This window comes from Choloepus didactylus, chromosome 2, assembly GCF_015220235.1.
Source record: "Choloepus didactylus isolate mChoDid1 chromosome 2, mChoDid1.pri, whole genome shotgun sequence".
NCBI classification, from domain to species: domain Eukaryota; kingdom Metazoa; phylum Chordata; class Mammalia; order Pilosa; family Megalonychidae; genus Choloepus; species Choloepus didactylus.
The window spans coordinates 125,015,731-125,033,305 of NC_051308.1; the positions used below are offsets into that span (position 1 = coordinate 125,015,731).

General features: G+C 40.7%; 1 pseudogene; it reads left to right on the forward strand.

The window, feature by feature from the left end:
- The first annotated feature begins 9,894 nt into the window (after positions 1-9,894).
- LOC119513224 lies at positions 9,895-10,979 on the forward strand (annotated as a pseudogene).
- Positions 10,980-17,575: the final 6,596 nt, after the last annotated feature.

Sequence of the window (17,575 nt, forward strand, 5' to 3'; positions counted from 1 at the left end):
CGTACCCCAAACAGAATAGATCTGAATAGACCTACACCAAGACAGTTAATAATCAGATTATCAAACATCAAAGATAAAGAGATAATCCTGAAAGGAGGAAGAGAAAAGCTATCCATCACATACAAAGGAAGCTTGATAAGACTATGTGCAGATTTCTCAGTAGAAACCATGGAGGCAATAAGGAAGCGGTATGAGATATTTAAGAAACTGAAAGAGAAAAACTGCCAACCAAGAATCTTGTATCTAGCAAAAGTGCCCTTCAGATATGAGGGAGAGTTCAAAATATTCTCTGGCAGACAATGACAGAGTTTGTGAACAAGATACCAGCTCTACAGGAAATACTAAAGGGAGCACTACAGACTGGTAGAAGACAGGAGTGAGAGGTTTGGAACACAGTTTTGGGTTACAGTAGCACAGTAATGTAAGCACACTGAAAAAAGATGACTGTGAGTATGGTTGAAAGAGGAAGATTAGGAGCATGTGGGACACCAGAAGGAAAGAGAAAGATAAAGACTGGGACTGTATAATTCAGTGAAACCTAGAGTGCTCAACAATTGTGGTAAAATGTCAAATATGATTTTACGTTAGGGAGAACAAATGAATGTCAACCTTGCGAGGTGTTAAAAATGGTGTGGTATTGGGGAATAAAATGCAATCAATGCAATCAAGCTATAGAGACTATAGTTAACAGAAACATTGTATTTTGCTTCCTTTAATGTAACAAAGGCAATATACCAAAGCTAAATGCCTATAAGAGGGGGATAAAGGGAGGGGTATGAGATTCTTGACATTGATGATGTTGTCTGACTCTTTTATTGTACTTTAGTTTAATTCTATCTTTCCTTTTGTTGATTTTTAGCTGTCATTTTTTTCTTTCTTTTTCTTTTTCTCTTGTCTCTCTACCTTTTTTGACCCTTCCTCCTTCTTAATAGAATAAATTGAGATGTTCCTTTATAGAGAGTGGTGATGATGGTGAATGCATAAATACGTGATTATACAGGGAACCAATGATTGTTTACTTAGGATGGAATGAATGTATGGTGGGTGAACAAAACCACCTCAAAAAAAAAAAGCAGATTGATGAAGAAAATTGAGGGCACTGTATTGAGTGAAATAAGTCAGACACAAAAGGACAAATATTATATGGTCTCACTGATATGAATTAATTATAATATGTAAACTCATAGACATGAAATATTAGTTACCAGGATATAGAACAAGGCTAAAGAATGGGGAGCGGTTGCTTATTATGAACAGAATGTTAACTAGGTTGAACTTAAGTGTTTGGAAATGGACAGAGGTGATGGTAGCACATTATTGTGAGAATAACTAACAGTGCCGGATGGTGTGTGAATGTGATGGAAAGGGGTAGCTCAGAGTCATGCATGTCACCAAAAGGAAAGTTGGAGGTTAAAAGATTGGAATGTATAAAACAGTGAATCTTGTGGTGGACAATGCCTGTGATTAACTGTACAAATATCAGAAATTTCTTTCATGAACTAGAACAAATTTATGACACTATAACTAGAACCTAATAATAGAGGGGTATATAGGGAAAAATATACCTATTGCAAACTATGTACTACAGATAGTATTTTAACATTCTTTCATCAACAGTAACAAAGGTACTATACCTATACTATGAGTCAGTAATGGAGGGAGGTGGTTAGGGGTATGGGAGGATTTGAGTTTTCCTTTTTGTTTTTATTTCTTTTCTGAAATAATGGATGCACAGCTGTATGATGATACTGTGGCAATTGATTGTGAATTTTGGATGATTGTATATTATGTGAACAATCTCAATAAAATTGAATTTAAAAAAGAGGTTTATTATTGCTAACTATTCTTTTAAAATTTAAATATAAATGTATAAAAATCAACTCAAGATCTAGCCTTTTTATTAGTTTTCCATGTCATCTGTAAAAAGAAAACATTTCTATATTTTTTCTAAAATAAAGTTCCTGGGTTTCCAGTATGTGTGGTAGTAGTGTAAATCCTTCAGGTCTGTTGCTAATTATATCTCCCTTATAAATTGTCTATTCACATTTCCTAATTAATTTGTTCTATTGTTTTCATGGTCTTACTCAACCTTTTTGTGTATTGGCTTTCCATTTGCACCACAGAGGTTTGTGTGCAGATTAGGTCTCTTGTTGAATATGTTAGGGCTTTTTTCCCCCTTGCAGCTTCATATCTCTCAGAATGTAAATCAGTTCTCTGACAACCCTAAGGGCATTAAAACTTAGCTTTTCTCAAGTACTTCATACTTAGGCTACTGACTTTTCCCTCCTCCTCTGTATTTGAATATTGATTCTTGATTAATTTTTTTTCCATTGCAAAATGTCAAATGGAGAAAGGCAATGGACTTGGTTGATTAGTTCCTTTCACACAAATTTCCTACCTATTTCTTATAAACCTTACATCTGCTTGAGAGTGGAATTTTTCAGGAAATAATTGGAGAAAATTACTATCACATCTACCCCTGAGGCATTCTGAGGTATGCAAGTCAAAAATTGAGGAGGACACAATTGCTTTGGCCAAAAGATGATTGTTACCTTGGGAGTAATCCAAATTTGGATGTATTTTTTAGTATTAGTAGTGTGTGTTTGAAGCAGGAAGGAAGCTTACTGTCAAGAATAAAGTCCAGTATCCAAGGGCACAACGAGGAGGATCTTAGAGTCTAACTTTAAGGTACCATTTCCCTAAAAACAATCAAATAAATTTTTGAGAATCAGGACACCAAATGTTATGGCAAACAAGCTTTATTTAATTGGCAGCAGGTGGGTCACACATTCAAGTTCCAGAAGAGTTGAGGTAAGCTTACAAAGATTCCACACACCATAGTTTTTTTTGTTGTTGTTGTTTGTTTGTTTTTTGTTTTTGATGCTCAAGTTGGCTATTTTTTTATTTTATTGAGATTGTTCACATACCATACAATTAACCAAAGATCCAAAGTGTAAAATCAATTGCCCCCAGTACCCTCATACAGCTGTACATCCATCACCACAATTAATTTTTGTTCAATTTTTAGAACATTTTCATTACTCCAGGCAAGAAATAAAGACAAAGAAGAGAAAAAAAAGAAAAAAGAAAGAAAGAAAGAAAGAAAAGGAAACTCAAATCCTCCCATACCCCTAACCATCCCCCCTCCATTGTTGACTCGTAGGATTGGTATAGTACATTTGTTACTGTTCATGAAAGACTGTTGAAATACTACTAACTGTAGTATATAGTTAGCAATAGGTATATATTTTCTCCCTATATGCCCCACTATTATTAACTTCTAGTTGTAGTGTCATACATTTGTTCTGGTTCATGAAAGAGATTTCTAATATTTGTACAGTTAATCATGGACATTGCCCACCATAGGATTCAGTTTTATACATTCCCATCTTTTGACCTCCAACTTTCCTTCTGGTGACATACATGAGTCTGAGCTTCCCCTTTCCACCACATTCATGTACCATTCAGCACTGTCCGTTATTCTCACAACATGCTACCATCACTCTGTTCATTTCCAAACATTTAAGCTCATCCTAGTTGAACATTCTGTTCATATTAAGCAACTGCTCCCCATTCTTTAGCCTTGTTCTATATCTTGGTAACTTATATTTCATGTCTATGAGTTTACATATTATAAGTAGTTCCTAACAGTGAGACCCTGCAATATTTGTCCTTATGTGTCTGGCTTATTTCACTCAGTATATTGCCCTCAAGGTTTTGTCATCAACCCATTTTTTTTAAAGATGATTTTGTTCACATGTCATACATTCCATCCTAAGTAAACAGTCAAATTTCCCTGTATAGTCACATATTTATGTGTTCACCACCCTCACCACTATCTATATAAGGACAGCTACATTTCTTCCACAAAGCAGGAGGAAGAGTCAAAGAAGGTTGTAAGGCAAAAGAAAAAGAAAAAAGAAAGAGGAAAAAAACATGACAGAGCTAGGAAGCAGCAAAAGGAAAGATAACCTTCAATCAAAGTAGAATAAAGAGTCAGACAACACCATCAATGCCAAGTGTCTCATGCACACCCCCATGCCCCACCTCTTATCTGCATTTACCTTGGTATATTGCCTTTGTTACATTAAAGGAAGCATAATACAATGATTCTGTTAATTAAAGTCTCTAGTTTACATTGATTGTATTTTTTCCCCCAATGCCTCCCTATTTTTAACACCTTGCAAAGTTGGCATTCGTTTGTTACCCCTCATGAAAAAATGTATTTGTACATTTTAAAACAATTGTTGAACACTCTAGGTTTCACTGAGTTACACAGTCCCAGTCTTTATCTTCCCTCTTTTCTTCTGGTGTCCCTCATGCTCCTAACCTTCCTCTTTCAACCATATTCATAGTTATCTTTGTTCAGTGTGCTTACATTGCTGTGCTACCATAACCAAAATTGTGTTCCAAACTCTCACTCCTATCTTCTACCAGTCTATAGTGCTCCCTTTAGTATTTCCTGTAGGGCAGGTGTCTTGTTCACAAAGTCTCTCATCATCTGTTTGTCAGAGAATATTTTGAATTCTCCCTCGTATTTGAAGGATGGTTTTGCTGGATGTAAGATTCTTGGTTGGTGGTTTTTCTCTTTCAGTATCTTACATATATCACACTACTTCCTTCTTGCCTCCATGGTTTCTGCTGAGAAATCCGCACATTATCTTATTAAGCTTCCTTTGTAGGTGATGGATCGCTTTTCTCTTGCTGCTTTCAGGATTCTCTGTCTTTGATGTTTGATAATCTGATTATTAAGTTTCTTGGCCTATTCAATCTATTCCATTTGGAGTATACTAAGTTTCTTGGATCTGTAATTTTATGTCTTTCATAAGAGATGGGAAATTTTCATTGATTATTTCCTCTATTATTTCTTCCGCCCCTTTCTCTTCTCCTTCTGGGACACCAATGATATGCACATTCTTGTATTTCATTTCGTCCTTAAGTTCCTGGAGACATTGCTCATATTTTTCCATTCTTTTCTCTATCTGTTCTTTTGTGTGTAGGTTTTCAGGTGCTTTGTTCTCCAGTTCCTGAGTGTTTTCTTCTGCCTCTTGAGATCTGCTGTTGTATGTTTCCATTGTGTCTGTCATCTCTTGTATTGTGCCTTTCATTTCCATAGATTCTGCCAGTTGTTTTTTTGAACTTTCGATTTCTGCCTTATGTATGCCTAGTATTTTCTTTATAGGCTTTATCTCTTTTGCCATATCTTCTCTAAACTTTTTGAATTGATTTAGCATTAGTTGTTTAAATTCCTATATCTCAGTTGAAGTGTAAGTTTGTTCCTTTGACTGGACCATAACTTTGTTGTTCTTAGTGTAGGCATCAGACCTCCTAGGCCACTCCAATCAGGTTTTCCCAGACAAGAACAGGCTCAGGTCACAGAAGGAAGAAATATTCAGTATCCACTTTCCCTGACAGTGTGTGTGTCTTAGAGGATTGACACACCCTGTACTTTCCTGCCCAGCAGGTGGCATCTGTCAGCCTGTCACGGGCTGGTGTAAGGGGGTGTGGGCCGTGGTTCTCCTCTCCCAGGCTCTGGGGTCTGGTTCTGAATGTAAGGCAGGTAGTAGAGCTGGGCCCCTCCTCTTTCCTCTTGGGAAGCTATACTCCCTACAGAGAGGTCATTTGCATATAAATAGATTCTTTGTTTCTCTGACTCTGCCTATGTCCACCCTTGTTTGGGTCAGAGTGCTGCAAGTTTCAAATGGCTGAGACTTTCCTGACTGCAAAGCACTGCGATCTGAAAATGGCTGAGGCTGTCTCCACTGAGCCGCCCAGGTGAGAGAGAGAGAAAGGGACAGAAAGCCCCCAGATTCACCCATCAGCCAGAGATAGCACCCGATCCTCTGGGCTCCCAGTCCTGAGACAGATACTTCCCCTGACTCTCCCAAGGCCAGTCGTCACCAAAAGCCTCTGTCTGCTTGTTGGGGATTTGCTGTCTGTATTGAGCAGTTAACATTAAAACCCCAGTTGGAGTTGGGCTGAGGTTTATTCACTTATTTAGACAGTGCTGCTCTCTAGCACTGGGAGGCTTCCATGAGGGAGGCGCTCTCTGCTCAGATATAGTTTTTACTTACAGATTTTACTCTGCAATCTCAGGCATTCCTCCCAATTCAGGTTGATGTATGATGAGTGGACAGTCATGTTTGTCTCCCCACAGTTATTCCAGGTTATTTACTAATTTTTCTGCTGTTTATGAATTGTTTCAGGGGGACTAACTGGCTTCCATTCCTCTATATGCCCCATCTTAGCTCCTCACATCATAGTTTTTACATTCCAAAACTGGAGATCAGTTTTTAAGGAAAGTTGATACATAGAATGTGATTGTTACCCAAGAGATTTTTCATCCAAATACTGTCTATACTGAATCAAGCCTGACCCAAACTTTGGTTAACTCCTAATTTACTTAGTATCTCCTATGCCAAGTAATGCAGCAAGCATTGTGAGGGATAAAAAGTGCCCCAAAGTAAAGGGTTAGTCAGGGTAGGATTGACCTTTTCAAAATGGGATCTGATAATTTTCTTCATGCTAGGCCACAGGAAGGAACGCTGAGGAAGAAATTACTTTACAAACCACTTTACCTACAACTGAGACTTATAGAGGGGGCTCATACTACAAACTATAGTTTAGACCATGTTAATTGGAATCTCACTCTCCTCATACAGGTGTTGTTCATTTAATCTGAAATTAATCCCATCCATAGTCCAATCACCATCAGGGACCAGCCAACATCACATTCTACTCTGTCTTACAGTAGACAATTGCTAATCCTGCAGATCCCTTTCTCTTGTCCAAGATCCTCAATGAAGTCAGGGAATGAGGGGCAGAGGGATCTTTCTGGAGAGTCAGTGGTACATAGTTAAGGTGACAACCCTGTTAGAAGGACTCAGAAGAAGCAGTTCAAGCAAAAGGAGAAACAGAGCTCATGCAGGAGCTCATGGGAAAGTGAGGGCCAGATAAGTTACAGCAACAAAAAGGAATCTTAGTAGAAGGTAGGGACTATGTTCAGGACGTGAGGTATCCTAGACAACTACTTGGGTCTGCAAGAGCTGAAGATTGTGACAAATCCTGTGAGATTTTGGGACTGTCCATTTGTGTTCTTCCTCATTAATTTATTAGTTATCTCCTCCTTTGCTTATACAGATGAAGATGCAGACCCAGAAAGCCTCATTTCCCCTATGGTTTTCCTCATTTCCAAGATTGCTATGACTGGAAAAGCCCAGCAATTCCTGCAGAAAAATAGAGACCAATGATGCATTTTCTCCTTTACAACTCAGAGATTCATGGGCCTGGTCTGTGTAGGAGATGTGATTTCTAAATGTCACTGGGAAAGGTGGAGGCACATTGGATTTCCAGTGAATGCTGTAGGATCTCTAGCAGTGACTTAAACTCAGCAATTCAGGACTTTAATTCTTGGGCTCGAGAACATGCCTGTTACACCTTCACTGATGGTGAATGGGAACAGTGTTTCAGCCTTGGGGGGCAAGCTGTGAGGATTGACAATGGCTTGCTCTTGAAGTGCCATCTGCTGGTCATCAAGTCTTCACGCCTTGGGAGGTTAGTCAGATTGAACAACAAAGTTCTCTTTGGTATAAGGAGACTGCAGAAAGAAAGATCCCTACTTTGGGAAGCATTCAGATCCTCTTGGAGTTTCTCAGATAGCACTCTCCTTAAGTGGGTCATCCCTGCCAGTCCCCAGGCTGCCCTTTGATGACTTCCTTTCTCCTGTGGTGCGTTTCAGTTACACAAACCCAAGAGGGAAGTGTCCTTTGAATTCTTGTAAGAAAAGATTCTTTTGATGCTATAGCTACAGATGTTAAGAAGGGGGAACAACGGGTAGGAGTGGGGCTGGGAGCAGCAGTAAGAGAGACAGAAGGAGTGGAGGCAAGAAGGTGGATTGGAAAGAAAACGGAGAGAAAACAGTGGTTGGGGAAGAAGCTGGTAAGCTAAAGGAAGGCAGGAAAAAGACTGAGAAGTGGTTTATATAAAAATGTATCTTTCCACTTCACATCCACAAAGGCTTCAATAGACCATAAGACACTAGGAGGGCTCTGTGTGGTCTCCCTTGAGCCCCAAGACCCTGACACTGACTTACTTGCTGGTGGCTGTCGTGTGTACCCTCCTCCTCAATGCTGTCAGTGAACTCAGTGCTTGCATCTTCGATTTCATCCCCTTCACAGATGGCTTTCAAATAGCAGCTAAAATTACATTCTTTTTACCTCTGCCTCTGATTCTTCCTTTTCCCGTATGCATGCCCCTAGCCAACAGGGCCTACAGAGAAGGAAGAACCAAGAGAATGTGCCGAGTTTGTGGGAAAGCCTTCTCCCTGTATCACTGATTTTTTCTTATTAATGATCAAATGTAAGCCTCAAAATGTAAACTGGCCTTGACAGCACAGACCTATACCTGTAACTAAGGAGCATACTGTCAACATAGAGTGTTCACTCCAATCACCTATTTCCAGAAAGCCTGAATTATTCCGTGCCCTGCTGTTCACTGGCTGTCCAACTTCAGCTCCCTCTTCTGGAATATTGGTCAAGCATTACTAACTTCTTCCCAGAACTGAAATCTCCAGAGTATTAGGCCAACCCTGTTCTGCTCACTTGTTTGCATTGCTCAGATCAGTCATGCAAAGGGATGACAATGTCTTTGAGGAACTCCCTTCTGGGGCCGCTGGTCCTACAGACAGTCTGGCCTGGTGAAGGCCCAAGGTACAGAATGGCACAGGTGTTTGCCTCATTGACCCCCACAAAAGTTAGAGTGCTTGACAACAAATAAAAAAGCTCAATATGTCGGAAGACAAAGCTATTTGCCTTCCCTCTGAAGTGTTCCTGTCTTTTCACAACCTTTGGAGAGTGTAGAGTTAAAATATGAGAATACTTATATTTTGAATAGTTAATTTAGAAAAAGTATATTTTTACAACTGTCTGTTAGTATTATTCTTTATACACTAAGCAATAAGGTCTGTTTCCCTCCATAGCAACATGTTGAGGATCATTTAACATGAGGTCAATTTGACTTTCCTCTCTCCCTACTTCCCCTCCACCAATATGTGTGATTGTTTATGATTTTCAATATCTTTACAAATTAAACCTTATATATGGAACTTATTGATCTCATTCCAACTCCATAAGATCTCTTTCCTATTTGTTAAAGGCATTTAATAATTTCTCATATTTTCCTTAGGATACATGTTGTGGAACTGTAATTTAGGGATGACTTGTAAATCTGATGATATTCATTTTCTCTTCCTCCAGCAACTGATATATCCAACAGGAGTGGACAGAGGGCAGTTTCTATGGAACAGTGCCTACTTGAGTTGCCTGAGTTTGCACCTAGCAGTTACCAAGTCTGTGTTCTTCTGATGTACATGAGAAAATCCAGGACATGGCCAGAGGGGGAAAGGCATGGCGTGCCTGCACAATGATATGCAGTGACATGGAAGCTGGGGTCACAAAGAAAGGTGCATAAATGGCATAAGAGATGACCATCTTGTGACTTACGTCAGCACTTCTACCCTTGGGTTATGATGCTGAAACTTTGGAGGCTCCCTGGCTTGTCTGTGTCTATGGCTGGTCTGCAAGGATTGGCATAGACTGGTGGTTTCACAAGAATAACTACGGGACACTCACATATACCACCAAACATTCATGACAAAGCAAAGAAGGACTGGGAAGATTACTTTAAAAATTGTCTCTGAACACCATGGCAGCCCCCCTACAAACTGAAAGATGATATTGCCCTATGAGATGGTTCAAAAGTACATTTCACAGAGGAAAGAAAAATAGTTATCCGAATTCTGCTTAAGCTGACGTAATGAGGGCCTAATAAAAGTAAATGTCTTCTGAAAGTCATGTTGCGATGATTTATTCTATGTACTAATAAAAATCTTTAAACATGTGCACCATAGGCCTCCCAGGTGGAAGCTGCAGTGTAGGTGAAGGGCAGCAGCCCCCGGTTCCGTGAGGTTTGCTGTTCTGGTTGGAGCAGCTGCCAGGGCTCCAGGTTTGCAGGATTGAGGTGCAGGGATCCGAGCAGCTGAAGAGCAACAAGAAAAAAGCTGCTCAACTACAGTTTCCAAAATGCAGGGTCTTGCCTGCTGGACAGGAGGGTGGTGGACCATGAGGCAGGTGGGGCTTCCTCCAGAGGCCCTCGGTCATCCCGCACAGCTCCAAGTTCCACCATAACCAGCTCCTCAGCAGCTTCAAGAGGGAGCCAGCCCCGGCTCTGAGCTCTTGGACAGAAGCTTCCAAGATAGCTCTTTCTCAGAGGGGTGGAGGTCTGCTGCCTAACCAGAAGCAGCCAGGAATGGTCAGATAAAGCCCACCCACCACAAGATGGAGCTGTGCCGCTGCCTTGTAGAGAAGTGTGCTTAGTAAGAGCCAGTTTGTCCACGGCACCCACGAGCTCCTCAGCCTCACCCGCCCCACCCCCAAATATAAGACAGAGCTGGGCCACACCTTCCACACCATCAGCTTTTGCCCCTGTGGGCTCCACTGCCACTTCATCCACAACGCCAAGTAGCACAGTGCTCTAGCCAGGACCTGGAACCACTCCAATGACTGTCCCTGCTTCCAGCAAAGCTGGATTTCTCAGTGTCCCTGCCACCTATGCTGCCACCACACTGCCACAGTGGCACCATCCTTCACCACATGCCCACCCCGAGTACTAATGACCTCCTGGGCTTACCCCCCCCCCCCCGCCTGATGGTCAAAATCCCTTCTCCTTCTCCAGTCAGGGGGTGGTGAGCCTCTTTGTCCCTAGCATGGGGCTGCCAGGGTGGCCCCCCCTACACCTTCCTTTTCTGGCCCATGTCCAGTCCTCTCCCATGTGGGACTCTCCCCCTAGCCCTCAAGATTCTCTCTCAGACCAGGAGGGCCACCTGAGCAGCTCCACCAGCAGCCACAGTGTTCAGACTCCCCTACCTTAGACATGTCAAGGTGCCTTCCATTTTCATCAGACTTTCCATCTCAGATGACTAAAGGAGGCTAGAGAACATCTCCCTGCCTACTTCACCCCCTGTCCCACACTCACATCCTACCACTCTTACCCCTCTACCCAGCCGATTCCCACAACCCCTGCATAACAAGGTTAAGCTCAACCTTTCCCCTAGAACCTTGGAATACTCCTCCTACTCTCCCCTTGTTATTACCCACCTAACATAAGGACAAGACAATATGTCAGTAGTTTCCTCTGGCTTGAAACCCCCTCCTCTCAGTTTTGTAGCTCACTTACCATGCCTAACAGACAAGTCCCATATTTGTCAGTAATGGATTAAGCCATAAATGCCAAATCCCAAAAGAAAAATTAGTAACTATGTACAGAAGTAATTTGGTGCCTTGTTATCTAATTTTGTCCCTGTGACTACATTAACCCTTCAGTGTCAGAGGGCAGGTTGGGGCTCTGGAGCTTCTGACCTGGGAGAGCAAGAGTGAGAGGGGTGGGAGACCCGGAGTGAGCAGCTCTCTCTACTGGCCACATATCTGCACCTTCCCTCATTTCAGTCTCCCACACATTTCTCCCCTCTCTTCCCAGACTCATCCACCCCTACTCTCAGGGAGAGTTGTTTCCAGACTTGGGGTTTTGGGAAAACCTATTTGAACATTCAAAACCTTTTTGTTACAGACCTGAAGAACCCTAATGGCTAATCTTGCCTGAATTTTGTAGGTCTATCTGAAACAAGGAAGACTGAAAAAGTGGTTGAAGATTGTGATATAAGGTACAGGGTGACATCATCAACAAGGTGACATAAATAGTACCAAAAACTTCTCCCCAGATATTCACCAAAAAAGGGGATTCCTCTCACCTCCCACCAGGGACACAGACTATAAAATCACTGACAGCAGTGATCCCCATCTTTTGAGGTCAGGGGGATAGGGAAGGACATTTCAAGGCCCAGGCCAGTGAGAGATGAAGAGTCTGAGAAAGCATGGGCAAAGACTGTTTCCAACCCTGGCTCTGAAAGCCTATCCCCCACCTTTGAGAAAAATAGTACTGGTAGCCAGATACTTGCCTGGGGGTGGCGGTAAACTGTGCCAGCTGGGACAGTCATCTGCCATAGTGAGAGTAGGGGACACAGCCCCACACTGAGTTAGACTTTGCCCAGCAAAGTGAGGATACAGGAACCCCACAGCTTAGCCATGCCCAGTCAGACAGGGGTACCAGGAAGCAATTCAGCCCCACATAAGCAGACCCAGCTTTACTCTTAGAGGTGATTCAGCACTACCCTGCCAGACTCAGTGGGCTACAAGATATAATTCAGCCCTGCCCAGCCAGGCTCAGCCATGCTCCAAGAGGTAATTAAGCTCCACCCAGCCAGATTCAGCTGGGCTCCAAGAGGAAATTCAGCCCTAACTGGCCAGTCTCCACCTGGCTCCAAAAGGAAATTCAGCCTTGCCTGGTCAGACACAGCCTCAAATCCAGAAGGTTAATGACAAAGTCACCAAACAGCATCATGCACCATATCTGCTGGGCAGACTGGAAAGTGAAAGGGAATTTTAAGACTCCTCAGAACCTCTCCAGACCTTATCCAAGGCCCACTAGAGCTGGTCTGCACACTCTGCATGGGAAACTGGCCCTGTTTAAGGAGAAATATGGACAACCCAACAGTTAAAGCAGTGCTCTGAAACAAACCCAGGGCTTGCTGGCCAGCAAAAAAAATGGAACATCACTGGGAGCTAGCAGACTTGTTTTACCCACACACAGAGAACTTGTTGTCATGCCCAGTGCCTACCACACAGGGGCAGGCTGCTGTGGGCTCTGTGTTTTAGGGGGATGCTGGGGGGCAAAGCTAATCTGCCTGGCTGATGAGAGAAACATAAAAGCTGAGCAAGAACCAGAATAACAAGTGTTTAAAAAAATCTGATCATTTAAAGAGAAGCTAAGTTAGAGATCTAGAAAAAATTGAACTGAACCCCAAAGAGCAGATAGAGAACAAAGCCAAACAACAAGAAAACCCAAAGTAAAAATGTGAAAATGACCTCTAGAATAAGCCAATCAAGGAAACCAGATGCCTAGACACCAAAAAAAATTATGAGTCACACTAGGAAAAATGAAGATATGGCCCAGTCAAAGGAAGGAACTAACACTTCAAACAAGATACAGGAGTTGAAACAACTAATTAAAGATGTTCAAACAGGCATGCCAAATCAATTCAAAAATAAAATAAATGAGTTGGGGGAATATACAGCAAAAGAGATGAAGGATATAAAGAAGACATTGAACAAACATATGGAAGAATTTGAAAGCTTGCAAAAACAAACTGCAGAAGAACTTATGGGAATAAAAATCACAACAGAAGAGATGATAAACTCTCTGGAGACTTACACCACCAATTTGAAGAAGCAAAAGAAAGATTAGTGAACTAGAGAACAGGACATCTGAAATCCTATGCAGAAAGGAACAGATAGGGAAAAGAATGGAAAAATATCAGCAGGGCCTCAGGGAATTGAATGACAACATGAAGCACAGAAATATACATGTTATGGGTGTCCCAGAAGTATAAGAGAAGGAAAAAGGGGCAGAAAGATTAATGGAGGAAATAATCAATGAAAATTTCCCATCTGTTATGAAAGACAATAAATTACAGATCCAAGAAGCACAGCATACCCCAAACAGAATAGATCTGAATAGACTTACTCCAACACACTTACCAATCAGATTGTCAAATGTCAAAGACAAAGAGAGAATTCTGAAATCAGCAAAAGAAAAATGATCCATCACATATGAGGGAAACTTGATGAGACAATGTGCTGATTTCTCAGCAGAAACCCTGGAGGCAAGAAGGCAGTGGTATGATATATTTAAGACACTGAAAGAGAAAATCTGCCAACCAAGAATTCTATATCTGATAAAACTGTCTTTCAAAAATGAGGGAGAGCTTAAAATATTTTCAGAAAACCAGACACTGAGAGAGTTTGTGAACAAGAGTCCTGCTCTACAAGAAATACTAAAGGCAGTGCTACGGGCTGATAGGAAAATATAAGAGAGAGAGGTTTGGAGAAGAGTGTAGAAATGAAGACTATCAAGAAGGATAAAAGGAAAGAGAGAAAAAAATAACACGACATATAAAATCCAAAAGACAAAATGGTACAAGAAAGTACTGCCTTTTCAGTAATAACATTACTATTTTAATGGATTAAATTCCCAAATAGAGACATGGACTGGCAGGATGGATTATAAAACAGGAACTGTCTATATGCTGTCTATAAGAAAATCACTTTAGACACAAGGACAAAAATAGAATGAAAGTGAAAGGTTGGAAAAAGATATTTCTTGAAAACAACAACCAGAAAAGAGTGGAATAGCTATACTAATATCAGACAAATTAGACTTCAAATGTAAAACAATTGAAAGAGACAAAGAAGGACAATGTATATTAATAAAAGGGGTAATTCTTCAAAAAGACATAACAATCATAAAAATACACTGAGCTATTGTACCCCAATATACACAAGGCACACACGGACAACACTTAAGGGAAAAGTAGACACTTCTACAATAATAGTTAGAGACTTCAATACACCATTCTCATCAATGGATAGAACATCAAGACTGAGGATCAATACGGAAGCAGAGATGTTGAAGAGTATGATAAATGAACCATACTTAACAGAATTTATAGAATACTATATCCCACAATAGCATTTTTCTCAAGTGCTCATGGATCATTCTCCAGGACAGACCACAGTTTGGATCACAAAGCAAGTCTCAATAAATTCAAAAATATTGATATTATACAAAACACTTTCTTAGATCATAATAGAATGAAGTTGGAAATCAATAACAGGTGGAAGGCCAGAAAATTCACAAGTATATGGAAGCTAAGTGACATGTTCTTAAACAACCAGTGGGTCAAAGAAGGAATTACAAGGGAAATTAGTAAATATCTTGAGGCAAATGAAAATGAGAACACAACTTATCAAAACTTATGGGATGTAGCAATGGTGCTGCTGAGAGGGAAATTTATTGCTCTAAATACCTGCATTGAACAAGAAGAAAGAGCAAAAATTGAGGAATTAACTGCTCAACTGGAGGAACTACAGAAAGAATAGCAAGCCAACACCAAAGCAAACAGAAGGAAAGAAATAACAAAGATTAGAGAAGAAATAAAGGAAATTGAGAACATGAAAACAGTAGAGTGAAACAACAAAACCAGAAGGTGTTTCTTTGAGAAAATCAATAAAATTGATGGAATCTTAGCTAGGCTAATAAAAAAAAAAAAAAAAACCAGAGAGGATGCAAATAAATAAAATTAGAAGTGGGAAAGGGGACATAACCACTGACCCTGCAGAAATAAAGGAGATAATGAGAGGATATAATTCAGATGAAATGGACAACTTCCTAAAAAATCATGAACAACCAACATTGACCTGAGAAGAAATGGACCACCTCAACAAACCAATCACAAGTAAAGAGACATCAAAAAGCTCCCAAAAAGAAAGGTCCAGGACCAGATGGCTTCACATGTGAATTCTACCAAGCATTCAAGAGATAATTAGTACCAATCTTGCTCAAACCCTTCAAAAAAATTGAAGAGGAGGGAAAGCTACCTAACTCATTCTATGAAGCCACCATCACCCTAATACCAAAGCCAACCAAAGATACTACAAGAAAAGAAAATTATAGGCCAATTTCTTTAATGAATATAGATGCAAAAATCCTCAACAAAATACTCAGAAATCACATCCAGCAGTGCATTAAAAGAATTATATGCCATGATCGAGAGGGATTTATTCCAGGTAGGCAGGTTTTTTCAACACAAGAAAATCAATTAATGTAATACACCACATCAATAAAGCAAAGATTAAAAAAAGCAAATGATCATCTCAATTGATGCAGAAAAGGTATTTGACAAAATTCAATATCCTTTCTTGATGAAAACACACAAAAAGATAGGAATAGAAGGGGCCTTCCTCAATATGATAAAGGCAATGAATGAAAAACCCACAGCTAATCATACTCAGTGGGGAAAGACTGAAAGCTTTCCCTCTAAGATCAGGAACAAGACAAGGATGCCCACTGACATCATGGTTATTCAACATTGTGCTGGAAGTTCTAGCTAGAGCAGTTCAGCCAGAAAAAGAAATAAAAGGCATCCAAATTGGAGAGGAAGTAGTAAAACTTTCACTGTTTGCATCTGACATTATCCTATATATAGAAAATCCTGAAAAATCTGCAGCAAAGCTACTAGAACTAACAAATGAATACAGCAATATGGCAGGATACAAGATCAACATGCAAAAATCAGAAGTGTTTCTATACAGTAATGAAGAGCAATCTGAGGAGGACATCAAGAAAAAAAATCCATTTACAAGAGCAACCAAAATAATCAAATTCTTAGGAGAAAAGTTAACAAGGCCACAAAAGACCTAAACAGAAAACTAAGAAATTGCCAAAGGAATCCTGTTCTAGTTTGCTAATGCTGGCAGAATGCAAAACACCAGAGATGTACTGACTTTTATAAAGGGGGTTTATTTGGTTACATAGTTACAGTCTTAAGGCCATAAAGTGTCCAAGGTAATACATCAACAATCAAGTACCTTCACTGGAGCATGGCCAAAAGCATCCGGAAAACCTCTGTTAACTGAGAAGGCACATGGCTGGCATCTGCTCCGACTTCTGGTTTCTAAATGGCTTTCTCCCAGGAAGTTCCCCTCTAGGCCACAGCTCCTCTTCAAAATGCCACTTTCTGTTGCTCTTGGGGCATTTGTCCTCTCTTAGATTCTCCAGAGCAAGAGTCTGCTTTTAATGGCTGTCTTCAAAGTATCTCTCATCTGCAGCTACTCTCTCAGCTTCTGTGCATTCTTCAAAGTGTCCCTCTTGGCTGTAGCAAGTTTGCTCCTTCTGTCTGAGATTATATAGTGCTCCAGTAAACTCATCAAGGCCCATGCTGAATGGATGGGGTCACACCTCCCCAGAAACTATCCAATCAGAATCATCACCCACAGTTGGGTGGGGCACATCTCCATGGAACCAACCTAATCCAAACATTTCAACTTAATCCCCACTAATATGTCTGTCCCACAAGATTGCACCAAAGAACATGGCTTTTTCTGGGGGATACAACACAAACCGATACATTCCATCCCCTGAACCCCAGAAAAACATGATCTTTCCATATACAAAATACATTCATCCCATCACAATATCACAGAAACTTAAACTATTCATTAACAATAGTTAGGTATAAGATCCCTTCAAAATCAGTTACAAGCATGATCTGTCCAAAAGCAAAATTTCCCTCTGGCTCTGTACCTGTGAAACTTAGAACAACTTATCTGCTTCCAATATACAAAGGAGGGACATTCACAGGATAAACATTCCCATTGCCATAAGGAAAAACTAAAAGGAAAACAGAGTTTAAGTTAACAAAACAATTCCTAAAACCTGCAGGGCAAATTCCATTAGATTTCAAAGCCTGAGAGTCATTTACAGAATGAAGTTGCATCCTTGGGGCTTGAGAGAGCAGGAGTCTAACCCTTCCTAAGGGCCTTTGAGGCAGTCCTTTTCTCTCCAAATACTGGGGTGAGTGCTCCAACATATCCACACGTTGGGGAGATCACCTTCTTAGCCCCAC